A 16,440-nucleotide genomic window follows, 5' to 3' on the forward strand; every position below is an offset into this window, starting at 1 on the left:
ATTTCATAGCGACGCAATTTCCGTGTGAATTCGTCAATGTGTGGGAGTGAGGGATGCAATAAAGAAGGATTAGTGGTTAGGAAATGAGATTGTCGTATCCCAAAAGAAAATCCTGTCTTTTCCATAGAAACGTTACTCGATTAAGAAGGAAATGTCTTCTAACACATAGTACTCGTATTTTATAGCGACGCAATTTCCGTGTGAATTCGTCAATGTGTGGGAGTGAGGGATGCAGTAAAGGAGGATTAGTGGATCGGAAATGTGATTGTCGTATCCCAAAAGAAAATCCTGTCGTTTTCATAGAAACGTTACTCGATTTAGAAGGAAATGTCTTAGAACACATAGTACTCGAATTTCATAGCGACGGAATTTCCGTGTGAATTCGTCAATGTGTGGGAGTGAGGGATGCAGTAAAGAAGGATTAGTGGATCGGAAATGAGATTGTCGTATCCCAAAAGAAAAGCCCTTCCGTTTCCATAGAAACGTTACTCGATTTAGAAGGAATTGTCTTAGAACACATAGTACTCGTATTTCATAGCGACGCAATTTCCGTGTGAATTCGTCAATGTGTGGGAGTGAGGGATGCAGTAAAGAAGGATTAGTGGATCGGAAATGAGATTGTCGTATCCCAAAAGAAAATCCTGTCGTTTCCATAGAAACGTTACTCGATTTAGAAGGAAATGTCTTCTAACACATAGTACTCGGATTTCATAGCGACGCAATTTCCGTGTGAATTCGTCAATGTGTGGGAGTGAGGGATGCAGTAAAGAAGGATTAGTGGATCGGAAATGAGATTGTCGTATCCCAAAAGAAAATCCTGTCGTTTCCATAGAAACGTTACTCGATTTAGAAGGAAATGTCTTAGAACACATAGTATTTCATAGCGACGGAATTTCCGTGTGAATTCGTCAATGTTTGGGAGTGAGGGATGCAGTAAAGAAGGATTAGTGGATCGGAAATGTGATTGTCGTGTCCCAAAAGAAAATCCTGTCGTTTCCATAGAAACGTTACTCGATTTAGAAGGAAATGTCTTAGAACACATAGTATTTCATAGCGACGGAATTTCCATGTGAATTCGTCAATTTGTGGGAGTGAGGGATTCAGTAAAGAAGGATTAGTGGATCGGAAATGTGATTGTCGTATCCCAAAAGAAAATCCTGTCGTTTCCATAGAAACGTTACACGATTTAGAAGGAAATGTATAAGAACACATAGTATTTCATAGCGACGGAATTTCCGTGTGAATTCGTCAATGTGTGGGAGTGAGGGATGCAGTAAAGAAGGATTAGTGGATCGGAAATGAGATTGTCGTATCCCAAAAGAAAATCCTGTCGTTTCCATAGAAACGTTACTCGATTTAGAAGGAAATGTCTTAGAACACATAGTATATCATAGCGACGCAATTTCCGTGTGAATTCGTCAATGTTTGGGAGTGAGGGATGCAGTAAAGAAGGAGTAGTGGTTCGGAAATATGATTGTCGTATCCCAAAAGAAAATCCTGTCGTTTCCGTAGAAACGTTACTCGATTTAGAAGGAAATATCTTAGAACACATAGTACTCGTACTTCATAGCGACGGAATTTCCGTGTGAATTCGTCAATGTGTGGGAGTGAGGGATGCAGTAAAGAAGGATTAGTGGATCGGAAATGAGATTGTCGTATCCGAAAAGAAAATCCTGTCGTTTCCATAGAAACGTTACTGGATTTAGAAGGAAATGTCTTAGAACACATAGTATTTCATAGCGACGGAATTTCCGTGTGAATTCGTCAATGTGTGGGAGTGAGGGATGCAGTAAAGAAGGATTAGTCGATCGGAAATGTGATTGTCGTATCCCAAAGGAAAATCCTGTCGTTTCCATAGAAACGTTACTCGATTTAGAAGGAAATCTCTTAGAACACATAGTACTCGTATTTCATAGCGACGCAATTTCCGTGTGAATTCGTCAATGTGTGGGAGTGAGGGATGCAGTAAAGAACGATTAGTGGATCGGAAATGAGATTGTCGTATCCCAAAAGAAAATCCTGTCGTTTCCATAGAAACGTTACTCGATTTAGAAGGAAATGTCTTAGAACACATAGTATTTCATAGCGACGGAATTTCCGTGTGAATTCGTCAATGTTTGGGAGTGAGGGATGCAGTAAAGAAGGATTAGTGGATCGGAAATGTGATTGTCGTATATCAAAGGAAAATCCTGTCGTTTCCATAGAAACGTTACTCGATTTAGAAGGTAATCTCTTAGAACACATAGTACTCGTATTTCATAGCGACGCAATTTCCGTGTGAATTCGTCAATGTGTGGGAGTGAGGGATGCAGTAAAGAAGGATTAGTGGATCGGAAATGAGATTTTCGTATCATAAAAGAAAATCCTGTCGTTTCCATAGAAACGTTACTCGATTTAGAAGGAAATGTCTTAGAACACATAGTATTTCATAGCGACGGAATTTCCGTGTGAATTCGTCAATGTTTGGGAGTGAGGGATGCAGTAAAGAAGGATTAGTGGATCGGAAATGTGATTGTCGTATCCCAAAAGAAAATCCTGTCGTTTCCATAGAAACGTTACTCGATTTAGAAGGAAATGTCTTAGAACACATAGTATTTCATAGCGAAGGAATTTCCATGTGAATTCGTCAATTTTTGGGAGTGAGGGATGCAGTAAAGAAGGATTAGTGGATCGGAAATGTGATTGTCGTATCCCAAAAGAAAATCCTGTCGTTTCCATAGAAACGTTACACGATTTAGAAGGAAATGTTTAAGAACACATAGTATTTCATAGCGACGGAATTTCCGTGTGAATTCGTCAATGTGTGGGAGTGAGGGATGCAGTAAAGAAGGATTAGTGGATCGGAAATGAGATTGTCGTATCCCAAAAGAAAATCCTGTCGTTTAAGTAGAAACGTTACTCGATTTAGAAGGAAATGTCTTAGAACACATAGTATATCATAGCGACGCAATTTCCGTGTGAATTCGTCAATGTTTGGGAGTGAGGGATGCAGTAAAGAAGGATTAGTGGATCGGAAATGTGATTGTCGTATCCCAAAAGAAAATCCTGTCGTTTCCGTAGAAACGTTACTCGATTTAGAAGGAAATATCTTAGAACACATAGTACTCGAATTTCACAGCGACGGAATTTCCGTGTGAATTCGTCAATGTGTGCGAGTGAGGGATGCAGTAAAGTAGGATTAGTGGATCGGAAATGAGATTGTCGTATCCCAAAAGAAAATCCTGTCGTTTCCATAGAAACGTTACTCGATTTAGAAGGAAATGTCTTAGAACACATAGTATTTCATAGCGACGGAATTTCCGTGTGAATTCGTCAATGTGTGGGAGTGAGGGATGCAGTAAAGAAGGATTAGTGGATCGGAAATGTGTTTGTCGTATCCCAAAGGAAAATCCTGTCGTTTCCATAGAAACGTTACTCGATTTAGAAGGAAATCTCTTAGAACACATCGTACTCGTATTTCATAGCGACGCAATTTCCGTGTGAATTCGTCAATGTGTGGGAGTGAGGGATGCAGTAAAGAAGGATTAGTGGATCGGAAATGAGATTGTCGTATCCCAAAAGAAAATCCTGTCGTTTCCATAGAAACGTTACTCGATTTAGAAGGAAATGTCTTAGAACACATAGTACTCGTATTTCATAGCGACGCAATTTCCGTGTGAATTCGTCAATGTGTGGGAGTGAGGGATGCAGTAAAGAAGGATTAGTAGATCGGAAATGAGATTGTCGTATCCCAAAAGAAAATCCTGTCGTTTCCATAGAAACGTTACTCGATTTAGAAGGAAATGTCTTAGAACACATAGTATTTCATAGCGACGGAATTTCCGTGTGAATTCGTCAATGTTTGGGAGTGAGGGATGCAGTAAAGAAGGATTAGTGGATCGGAAATGTGATTGTCGTATCCCAAAAGAAAATCCTGTCGTTTCCATAGAAACGTTACTCGATTTACAAGGAAATGTCTTAGAACACATAGTACTCGTACTTCATAGCGGCGCAATTTCCGTGTGAATTCGTCAATGTGTGGGAGTGAGGGATGCAGTAAAGAAGGATTAGTGGATCGGAAATGAGATTGTCGTATCCCAAAAGAAAATCCTGTCGTTTCCATAGAAACGTTACTCGATTTAGAAGGAAATGTCTTAGAACACATAGTATTTCATAGCGACGGAATTTCCGTGTGAATTCGTCAATGTTTGGGAGTGAGGGATGCAGTAAAGAAGGATTAGTGGAACGGAAATGTCATTGTCGTATACCAAAAGAAAATCCTGTCGTTTCCATAGAAACGTTACTCGATTTAGAAGGAAATGTCTTAGAACACATAGTACTCGTATTTCATAGCGACGCAATTTCCGTGTGAATTCGTCAATGTGTGGGAGTGAGGGATGCAGTAAAGAAGGATTAGTGGATCGGAAATGCGATTGTCGTATCCCAAAAGAAAATCCTGTCGTTTCCATAGAAACGTTACTCGATTTAGAAGGAAATGTCTTAGAACACATAGTATTTCATAGCGACGGAATTTCCGTGTGAAATCGTCAATGTTTGGGAGTGAGGGATGCAGTAAAGAAGGATTAGTGGATCGGAAATGAGATTGTCGTATCCCAAAAGAAAATCCTGTCGTTTCCCTAGAAACGTTACTCGATTTAGAAGGAAATGTCTTAGAACACATAGTATTTCATGGCGACAGAATTTCCGTGTGAATTCGTCAATGTTTGGGAGTGAGGGATGCAGTAAAGAAGGATTAGTGGATCGGAAATGTGATTGTCGTATCCCAAAAGAAAATCCTGTCGTTTCCATAGAAACGTTACTCGATTTAGAAGGAAATGTATTAGAACACATAGTACTCGTATTTCATAGCGACGCAATTTCCGTGTGAATTCGTCAATGTGTGGGAGTGAGGGATGCAGTAAAGAAGGATTAGTGGTTAGGAAATGAGATTGTCGTATCCCAAAAGAAAATCCTGTCGTTTCCATAGAAACGTTACTCGATTTAGAAGGAAATGTCTTAGAACACATAGTATTTCATAGCGACGGAATTTCCTTGTGAATTCGTCAATGTTTGGGAGTGAGGGATGCAGTAAAGAAGGATTAGTGGATCGGAAATGTGATTGTCGTATCCCAAAAGAAAATCCTGTCGTTTCCATAGAAACGTTACTCGATTTAGAAGGAAATGTCTTAGAACACATAGTACTCGTATTTCATAGCGACGGAATTTCCGTGTGAATTCGTCAATGTGTGGGAGTGAGGGATGCAGTAAAGAAGGATTAGTGGATCGGAAATGAGATTGTCGTATCCCAAAAGAAAATCCTGTCGTTTCCATAGATACGTTACTCGATTTAGAAGGAATTGTCTTAGAACACATAGTACTCGTATTTCATAGCGACGGAATTTCCGTGTGAATTCGTCAATGTGTGGGAGTGAGGGATGCAGTAAAGAAGGATTAGTGGATCGGAAATGAGATTGTCGTATCCCAAAAGAAAAGCCCTTCCGTTTCCATAGAAACGTTACTCGATTTAGAAGGAATTGTCTTAGAACACATAGTACTCGTATTTCATAGCGACGCAATTTCCGTGTGAATTCGTCAATGTGTGGGAGTGAGGGATGCAGTAAAGAAGGAATAGTGGATCGGAAATGAGATTGTCGTATCCCAAAAGAAAATCCTGTCGTTTCCATTGAAACGTTACTCGATTTAGAAGGAAATGTCTTCTAACACATAGTACTCGGATTTCATAGCGACGCAATTTCCGTGTGAATTCGTCAATGTGTGGGAGTGAGGGATGCAGTAAATAAGGATTAGTGGATCGGAAATGTGATTGTCGTATCCCAAAAGAAAATCCTGTCGTTTCCATAGAAACGTCACTCGATTTAGAAGGAAGTGTCTTCTAACACATAGTACTCGTATTTCATAGCGACGCAATTCCCGTGTGAATTCGTCAATGTGTAATAGTGAGGGATTCAGTAAAGAAGGATTAGTGGATCGGAAATGAGATTGTCGAATCCCAAAAGAGAAACCTGTCGTTTCCATAGAAACGTTACTCGATTTAGAAGGAAATGTCTTAGAACACATAGTACTCGTATTTCATAGCGACGCAATTTCCGTGTGAATTCGTCAATGTGTGGGAGTGAGGGATGCAGTAAAGAAGGATTAGTGGATCGGAAATGAGATTGTCGTATCCCAAAAGAAAATCCGGTCGTTTCCATAGAAACGTTACACGATTTAGAAGGAAATGTCTTCTAACACATAGTACTCGTATTTCATAGCGACGCAATTTCCGTGTGAATTCGTCAATGTGTGGGAGTGAGGGATGCAGTAAAGAAGGATTAGTGGATCGGAAATGAGATTGTCGTATCCCAAAAGAAAATCCGGTCGTTTCCATAGAAACGTTACACGATTTAGAAGGAAATGTCTTCTAACACATAGTACTCGTATTTGATAGCGACGCAATTTCCGTGTGAATTCGTCAATGTGTGGGAGTGAGGGAAGCAGTGAAGAAGGATTAGTGGATCGGAAATGAGATTGTCGTATCCCAAAAGAAAATCCTGTCGTTTCCATAGAAACGTTACTCGATTTAGAAGGAAATGTCTTCTAACACATAGTACTCGTATTTCATAGCGACGCAATTTCCGTGTGAATTCGTCAATGTGTGGGAGTGAGGGATGCAGTAAGAAGGATTAGTGGATCGGAAATGTGTTTGTCGTATCCCAAAGGAAAATCCTGTCGTTTCCATAGAAACGTTACTCGATTTAGAAGGAAATCTCTTAGAACACATCGTACTCGTATTTCATAGCGACGCAATTTCCGTGTGAATTCGTCAATGTGTGGGAGTGAGGGATGCAGTAAAGAAGGATTAGTGGATCGGAAATGAGATTGTCGTATCCCAAAAGAAAATCCTGTCGTTTCCATAGAAACGTTACTCGATTTAGAAGGAAATGTATTAGAACACATAGTATTTCATAGCGACGGAATTTCCGTGTGAATTCGTCAATGTTTGGGAGTGAGGGATGCAGTAAAGAAGGATTAGTGGATCGGAAATGTGATTGTCGTATCCCAAAAGAAAATCCTGTCGTTTCCAAAGAAACGTTACTCGATTTAGAAGGAAATGTCTTAGAACTCATACTATTTCATAGCGACGGAATTTCCATGTGAATTCGTCAATTTTTGGGAGTGAGGGATGCAGTAAAGAAGGATTAGTGGATCGGAAATGTGATTGTCGTATCCCAAAAGAAAATCCTGTCGTTTCCATAGAAACGTTACACGATTTAGAAGGAAATGTATAAGAACACATAGTATTTCATAGCGACGGAATTTCCGTGTGAATTCGTCAATGTGTGGGAGTGAGGGATGCAGTAAAGAAGGATTAGTGGATCGGAAATGAGATTGTCGTATCCCAAAAGAAAATCCTGTCGTTTCCATAGAAACGTTACTCGATTTAGAAGGAAATGTCTTAGAACACATAGTACTCGTATTTCATAGCGACGCAATTTCCGTGTGAATTCGTCAATGTGTGGGAGTGAGGGATGCAGTAAAGAAGGATTAGTAGATCGGAAATGAGATTGTCGTATCCCAAAAGAAAATCCTGTCGTTTCCATAGAAACGTTACTCGATTTAGAAGGAAATGTCTTAGAACACATAGTATTTCATAGCGACGGAATTTCCGTGTGAATTCGTCAATGTTTGGGAGTGAGGGATGCAGTAAAGAAGGATTAGTGGATCGGAAATGTGATTGTCGTATCCCAAAAGAAAATCCTGTCGTTTCCATAGAAACGTTACTCGATTTACAAGGAAATGTCTTAGAACACATAGTACTCGTACTTCATAGCGGCGCAATTTCCGTGTGAATTCGTCAATGTGTGGGAGTGAGGGATGCAGTAAAGAAGGATTAGTGGATCGGAAATGCGATTGTCGTATCCCAAAAGAAAATCCTGTCGTTTCCATAGAAACGTTACTCGATTTAGAAGGAAATGTCTTCTAACACATAGTATTTCATAGCGACGGAATTTCCGTGTGAATTCGTCAATGTTTGGGAGTGAGGGATGCAGTAAAGAAGGATTAGTGGATCGGAAATGTGATTGTCGTATCCCAAAAGAAAATCCTGTCGTTTCCATAGAAACGTTACTCGATTTACAAGGAAATGTCTTAGAACACATAGTACTCGTACTTCATAGCGGCGCAATTTCCGTGTGAATTCGTCAATGTGTGGGAGTGAGGGATGCAGTAAAGAAGGATTAGTGGATCGGAAATGAGATTGTCGTATCCCAAAAGAAAATCCTGTCGTTTCCATAGAAACGTTACTCGATTTAGAAGGAAATGTCTTAGAACACATAGTATTTCATAGCGACGGAATTTCCGTGTGAATTCGTCAATGTTTGGGAGTGAGGGATGCAGTAAAGAAGGATTAGTGGAACGGAAATGTCATTGTCGTATACCAAAAGAAAATCCTGTCGTTTCCATAGAAACGTTACTCGATTTAGAAGGAAATGTCTTAGAACACATAGTACTCGTATTTCATAGCGACGCAATTTCCGTGTGAATTCGTCAATGTGTGGGAGTGAGGGATGCAGTAAAGAAGGATTAGTGGATCGGAAATGCGATTGTCGTATCCCAAAAGAAAATCCTGTCGTTTCCATAGAAACGTTACTCGATTTAGAACGAAATGTCTTCTAACACATAGTATTTCATAGCGACGCAATTTCCGTGTGAAATCGTCAATGTTTGGGAGTGAGGGATGCAGTAAAGAAGGATTAGTGGATCGGAAATGAGATTGTCGTATCCCAAAAGAAAATCCTGTCGTTTCCCTAGAAACGTTACTCGATTTAGAAGGAAATGTCTTAGAACACATAGTTTTTCATAGCGACAGAATTTCCGTGTGAATTCGTCAATGTTTGGGAGTGAGGGATGCAGTAAAGAAGGATTAGTGGATCGGAAATGTGATTGTCGTATCCCAAAAGAAAATCCTGTCGTTTCCATAGAAACGTTACTCGATTTAGAAGGAAATGTCTTAGAACACATAGTACTCGTATTTCATAGCGACGCAATTTCCGTGTGAATTCGTCAATGTGTGGGAGTGAGGGATGCAGTAAAGAAGGATTAGTGGTTAGGAAATGAGATTGTCGTATCCCAAAAGAAAATCCTGTCGTTTCCATAGAAACGTTACTCGATTTAGAAGGAAATGTCTTAGAACACATAGTATTTCATAGCGACGGAATTTCCTTGTGAATTCGTCAATGTTTGGGAGTGAGGGATGCAGTAAAGAAGGATTAGTGGATCGGAAATGTGATTGTCGTGTCCCAAAAGAAAATCCTGTCGTTTCCATAGAAACGTTACTCGATTTAGAAGGAAATGTCTTAGAACACATAGTACTCGTATTTCATAGCGACGGAATTTCCGTGTGAATTCGTCAATGTGTGGGAGTGAGGGATGCAGTAAAGAAGGATTAGTGGATCGGAAATGAGATTGTCGTATCCCAAAAGAAAATCCTGTCGTTTCCATAGATACGTTACTCGATTTAGAAGGAATTGTCTTAGAACACATAGTACTCGTATTTCATAGCGACGCAATTTCCGTGTGAATTCGTCAATGTGTGGGAGTGAGGGATGCAATAAAGAAGGATTAGTGGTTAGGAAATGAGATTGTCGTATCCCAAAAGAAAATCCTGTCGTTTCCATACAAACGTTACTCGATTAAGAAGGAAATGTCTTCTAACACATAGTACTCGTATTTTATAGCGACGCAATTTCCGTGTGAATTCGTCAATGTGTGGGAGTGAGGGATGCAGTAAAGGAGGATTAGTGGATCGGAAATGTGATTGTCGTATCCCAAAAGAAAATCCTGTCGTTTTCATAGAAACGTTACTCGATTTAGAAGGAAATGTCTTAGAACACATAGTACTCGAATTTCATAGCGACGGAATTTCCGTGTGAATTCGTCAATGTGTGGGAGTGAGGGATGCAGTAAAGAAGGATTAGTGGATCGGAAATGAGATTGTCGTATCCCAAAAGAAAAGCCCTTCCGTTTCCATAGAAACGTTACTCGATTTAGAAGGAATTGTCTTAGAACACATAGTACTCGTATTTCATAGCGACGCAATTTCCGTGTGAATTCGTCAATGTGTGGGAGTGAGGGATGCAGTAAAGAAGGATTAGTGGATCGGAAATGAGATTGTCGTATCCCAAAAGAAAATCCTGTCGTTTCCATTGAAACGTTACTCGATTTAGAAGGAAATGTCTTCTAACACATAGTACTCGGATTTCATAGCGACGCAATTTCCGTGTGAATTCGTCAATGTGTGGGAGTGAGGGATGCAGTAAATAAGGATTAGTGGATCGGAAATGTGATTGTCGTATCCCAAAAGAAAATCCTGTCGTTTCCATAGAAACGTTACTCGATTTAGAAGGAAGTGTCTTCTAACACATAGTACTCGTATTTCATAGCGACGCAATTCCCGTGTGAATTCGTCAATGTGTAATAGTGAGGGATTCAGTAAAGAAGGATTAGTGGATCGGAAATGAGATTGTCGAATCCCAAAAGAGAAACCTGTCGTTTCCATAGAAACGTTACTCGATTTAGAAGGAAATGTCTTAGAACACATAGTACTCGTATTTCATAGCGACGCAATTTCCGTGTGAATTCGTCAATGTGTGGGAGTGAGGGATGCAGTAAAGAAGGATTAGTGGATCGGAAATGAGATTGTCGTATCCCAAAAGAAAATCCGGTCGTTTCCATAGAAACGTTACACGATTTAGAAGGAAATGTCTTCTAACACATAGTACTCGTATTTCATAGCGACGCAATTTCCGTGTGAATTCGTCAATGTGTGGGAGTGAGGGATGCAGTAAAGAAGGATTAGTGGATCGGAAATGAGATTGTCGTATCCCAAAAGAAAATCCGGTCGTTTCCATAGAAACGTTACACGATTTAGAAGGAAATGTCTTCTAACACATAGTACTCGTATTTGATAGCGACGCAATTTCCGTGTGAATTCGTCAATGTGTGGGAGTGAGGGAAGCAGTGAAGAAGGATTAGTGGATCGGAAATGAGATTGTCGTATCCCAAAAGAAAATCCTGTCGTTTCCATAGAAACGTTACTCGATTTAGAAGGAAATGTCTTCTAACACATAGTACTCGTATTTCATAGCGACGCAATTTCCGTGTGAATTCGTCAATGTGTGGGAGTGAGGGATGCAGTAAGAAGGATTAGTGGATCGGAAATGAGTTTGTCGTATCCCAAAGGAAAATCCTGTCGTTTCCATAGAAACGTTACTCGATTTAGAAGGAAATCTCTTAGAACACATCGTACTCGTATTTCATAGCGACGCAATTTCCGTGTGAATTCGTCAATGTGTGGGAGTGAGGGATGCAGTAAAGAAGGATTAGTGGATCGGAAATGAGATTGTCGTATCCCAAAAGAAAATCCTGTCGTTTCCATAGAAACGTTACTCGATTTAGAAGGAAATGTCTTAGAACACATAGTATTTCATAGCGACGGAATTTCCGTGTGAATTCGTCAATGTTTGGGAGTGAGGGATGCAGTAAAGAAGGATTAGTGGATCGGAAATGTGATTGTCGTATCCCAAAAGAAAATCCTGTCGTTTCCAAAGAAACGTTACTCGATTTAGAAGGAAATGTCTTAGAACTCATACTATTTCATAGCGACGGAATTTCCATGTGAATTCGTCAATTTTTGGGAGTGAGGGATGCAGTAAAGAAGGATTAGTGGATCGGAAATGTGATTGTCGTATCCCAAAAGAAAATCCTGTCGTTTCCATAGAAACGTTACACGATTTAGAAGGAAATGTATAAGAACACATAGTATTTCATAGCGACGGAATTTCCGTGTGAATTCGTCAATGTTTGGGAGTCAGGGATGCAGTAAAGAAGGATTAGTGGATCGGAAATGTGATTGTCGTATCCCAAAAGAAAATCCTGTCGTTTCCATAGAAACGTTACTCGATTTAGAAGGAAATGTCTTAGAACACATAGTACTCGTATTTCATAGCGACGCAATTTCCGTGTGAATTCGTCAATGTGTGGGAGTGAGGGATGCAGTAAAGAAGGATTAGTAGATCGGAAATGAGATTGTCGTATCCCAAAAGAAAATCCTGTCGTTTCCATAGAAACGTTACTCGATTTAGAAGGAAATGTCTTAGAACACATAGTATTTCATAGCGACGGAATTTCCGTGTGAATTCGTCAATGTTTGGGAGTGAGGGATGCAGTAAAGAAGGATTACTGGATCGGAAATGTGATTGTCGTATCCCAAAAGAAAATCCTGTCGTTTCCATAGAAACGTTACTCGATTTACAAGGAAATGTCTTAGAACACATAGTACTCGTACTTCATAGCGGCGCAATTTCCGTGTGAATTCGTCAATGTGTGGGAGTGAAGGATGCAGTAAAGAAGGATTAGTGGATCGGAAATGAGATTGTCGTATCCCAAAAGAAAATCCTGTCGTTTCCATAGAAACGTTACTCGATTTAGAAGGAAATGTCTTAGAACACATAGTATTTCATAGCGACGGAATTTCCGTGTGAATTCGTCAATGTTTGGGAGTGAGGGATGCAGTAAAGAAGGATTAGTGGAACGGAAATGTCATTGTCGTATCCCAAAAGAAAATCCTGTCGTTTCCATAGAATCGTTACTCGATTTAGAAGGAAATGTCTTAGAACACATAGTACTCGTATTTCATAGCGACGCAATTTCCGTGTGAATTCGTCAATGTGTGGGAGTGAGGGATGCAGTAAAGAAGGATTAGTGGATCGGAAATGCGATTGTCGTATCCCAAAAGAAAATCCTGTCGTTTCCATAGAAACGTTACTCGATTTAGAAGGAAATGTCTTCTAACACATAGTATTTCATAGCGACGCAATTTCCGTGTGAATTCGTCAATGTTTGGGAGTGAGGGATGCAGTAAAGAAGGATTAGTGGATCGGAAATGAGATTGTCGTATCCCAAAAGAAAATCCTGTCGTTTCCCTAGAAACGTTACTCGATTTAGAAGGAAATGTCTTAGAACACATAGTATTTCATAGCGACAGAATTTCCGTGTGAATTCGTCAATGTTTGGGAGTGAGGGATGCAGTATAGAAGGATTAGTGGATCGGAAATGTGATAGTCGTATCCCAAAAGAAAATCCTGTCGTTTCCATAGAAACGTTACTCGATTTAGAAGGAAATGTCTTAGAACACATAGTACTCGTATTTCATAGCGACGCAATTTCCGTGTGAATTCGTCAATGTGTGGGAGTGAGGGATGCAGTAAAGAAGGATTAGTGGTTAGGAAATGAGATTGTCGTATCCCAAAAGAAAATCCTGTCGTTTCCATAGAAACGTTACTCGATTTAGAAGGAAATGTCTTAGAACACATAGTATTTCATAGCGACGGAATTTCCTTGTGAATTCGTCAATGTTTGGGAGTGAGGGATGCAGTAAAGAAGGATTAGTGGATCGGAAATGTGATTGTCGTATCCCAAAAGAAAATCCTGTCGTTTCCATAGAAACGTTACTCGATTTAGAAGGAAATGTCTTAGAACACATAGTACTCGTATTTCATAGCGACGGAATTTCCGTGTGAATTCGTCAATGTGTGGGAGTGAGGGATGCAGTAAAGAAGGATTAGTGGATCGGAAATGAGATTGTCGTATCCCAAAAGAAAATCCTGTCGTTTCCATAGATACGTTACTCGATTTAGAAGGAATTGTCTTAGAACACATAGTACTCGTATTTCATAGCGACGCAATTTCCGTGTGAATTCGTCAATGTGTGGGAGTGAGGGATGCAATAAAGAAGGATTAGTGGTTAGGAAATGAGATTGTCGTATCCCAAAAGAAAATCCTGTCGTTTCCATAGAAACGTTACTCGATTAAGAAGGAAATGTCTTCTAACACATAGTACTCGTATTTTATAGCGACGCAATTTCCTTGTGAATTCGTCAATGTGTGGGAGTGAGGGATGCAGTAAAGGAGGATTAGTGGATCGGAAATGTGATTGTCGTATCCCAAAAGAAAATCCTGTCGTTTTCATAGAAACGATACTCGATTTAGAAGGAAATGTCTTAGAACACATTGTACTCGAATTTCATAGCGACGGAATTTCCGTGTGAATTCGTCATTGTGTGGGAGTGAGGGATGCAGTAAAGAAGGATTAGTGGATCGGAAATGAGATTGTCGTATCCCAAAAGAAAAGCCCTTCCGTTTCCATAGAAACGTTACTCGATTTAGAAGGAATTGTCTTAGAACACATAGTACTCGTATTTCATAGCGACGCAATTTCCGTGTGAATTCGTCAATGTGTGGGAGTGAGGGATGCAGTAAAGAAGGATTAGTGGACCGGAAATGTGATTGTCGTATCCCAAAAGGAAATCCTGTCGTTTCCATAGTAACGTTACTCGATTTAGAAGGAAATGTCTTGTAACACATAGTACTCGTATTTCATAGCGACGCAATTTCCGTGTGAATTCGTCAATGTTTGGGAGTGAGGGATGCAGTAAAGAAGGATTAGTGGATCGGAAATGTGATTGTCGTATCCCAAAAGAAAATCCTGTCGTTTCCATAGAAACGTTACTCGGTTTAGAGGGAAATGTCTTCTAACACATAGTACTCGTATTTCATAGCGACGCAATTTCCGTGTGAATTCGTCACTGTGTGGGAGTGAGGGATGCAGTAAAGAAGGATTAGTGGATCGGAAATGAGATTGTCGTATCCCAAAAGAAAATCCTGTCGTTTCCATAGAAACGTTACTCGATTTAGAAGGAAATGTCTTCTAACACATAGTACTCGGATTTCATAGCGACGCAATTTCCGTGTGAATTCGTCAATGTGTGGGAGTGAGGGATGCAGTAAATAAGGATTAGTGGATCGGAAATGTGATTGTCGTATCCCAAAAGAAAATCCTGTCGTTTCCATAGAAACGTTACTCGATTTAGAAGGAAATGTCTTCTAACACATAGTACTCGTATTTCATTGCGACGCAATTCCCGTGTGAATTCGTCAATGTGTGGTAGTGAGGGATTCAGTAAAGAAGGATTAGTGGATCGGAAATGAGATTGTCGAATCCCAAAAGAGAAACCTGTCGTTTCCATAGAAACGTTACTCGATTTAGAAGGAAATGTCTTAGAACACATAGTACTCGTATTTCATAGCGACGCAATTTCCGTGTGAATTCGTCAATGTGTGGGAGTGAGGGATGCAGTAAAGAAGGATTAGTGGATTGGAAATGAGATTGTCGTATCCCAAAAGAAAATCCGGTCGTTTCCATAGAAACGTTACACGATTTAGAAGGAAATGTCTTCTAACACATAGTACTCGTATTTCATAGCGACGCAATTTCCGTGTGAATTCGTCAATGTGTGGGAGTGAGGGATGCAGTAAAGAAGGATTAGTGGATCGGAAATGAGATTGTCGTATCCCAAAAGAAAATCCGGTCGTTTCCATAGAAACGTTACACGATTTAGAAGGAAATGTCTTCTAACACATAGTACTCGTATTTGATAGCGACGCAATTTCCTTGTGAATTCGTCAATGTGTGGGAGTGAGGGAAGCAGTGAAGAAGGATTAGTGGATCGGAAATGAGATTGTCGTATCGCAAAAGAAAATCCTGTCGTTTCCATAGAAACGTTACTCGATTTAGAAGGAAATGTCTTCTAACACATAGTACTCGTATTTCATAGCGACGCAAATACCGTGTGAATTCGTCAATGTGTGGGAGTGAGGGATGCAGTAAAGAAGGCTAAGTGGATCGGAAACGAGATTGTCGTATCCCAAAAGAAAATCCTGTCGTTTCCATAGAAACGTTACTCGATTTAGAAGGAAATGTCTTAGAACACATAGTATTTCATAGCGACGGAATTTCCGTGTGAATTCGTCAATGTTTGGGAGTGAGGGATGCAGTAAAGAAGGATTAGTGGATCGGAAATGTGATTGTCGTATCCCAAAAGAAAATCCTGTCGTTTCCATAGAAACGTTACTCGATTTAGAAGGAAATGTCTTAGAACACATAGTATTTCATAGCGACGGAATTTCCATGTGAATTCGTCAATTTTTGGGAGTGAGGGATGCAGTAAAGAAGGATTAGTGGATCGGAAATGTGATTGTCGTATCCCAAAAGAAAATCCTGTCGTTTCCATAGAAACGTTACACGATTTAGAAGGAAATGTATAAGAACACATAGTATTTCATAGCGACGGAATTTCCGTGTGAATTCGTCAATGTGTGGGAGTGAGGGATGCAGTAAAGAAGGATTAGTGGATCGGAAATGAGATTGTCGTATCCCAAAAGAAAATCCTGTCGTTTCCATAGAAACGTTACTCGATTTAGAAGGAAATGTCTTAGAACACATAGTATATCATAGCGACGCAATTTCCGTGTGAATTCGTCAATGTTTGGGAGTGAGGGATGCAGTAAAGAAGGATTAGTGGTTCGGAAATATGATTGTCGTATCCCAAAAGATAATCCTGT

This window comes from Schistocerca piceifrons, chromosome 7 (assembly GCF_021461385.2).
Source record: "Schistocerca piceifrons isolate TAMUIC-IGC-003096 chromosome 7, iqSchPice1.1, whole genome shotgun sequence".
Lineage (NCBI taxonomy): Eukaryota > Metazoa > Arthropoda > Insecta > Orthoptera > Acrididae > Schistocerca > Schistocerca piceifrons.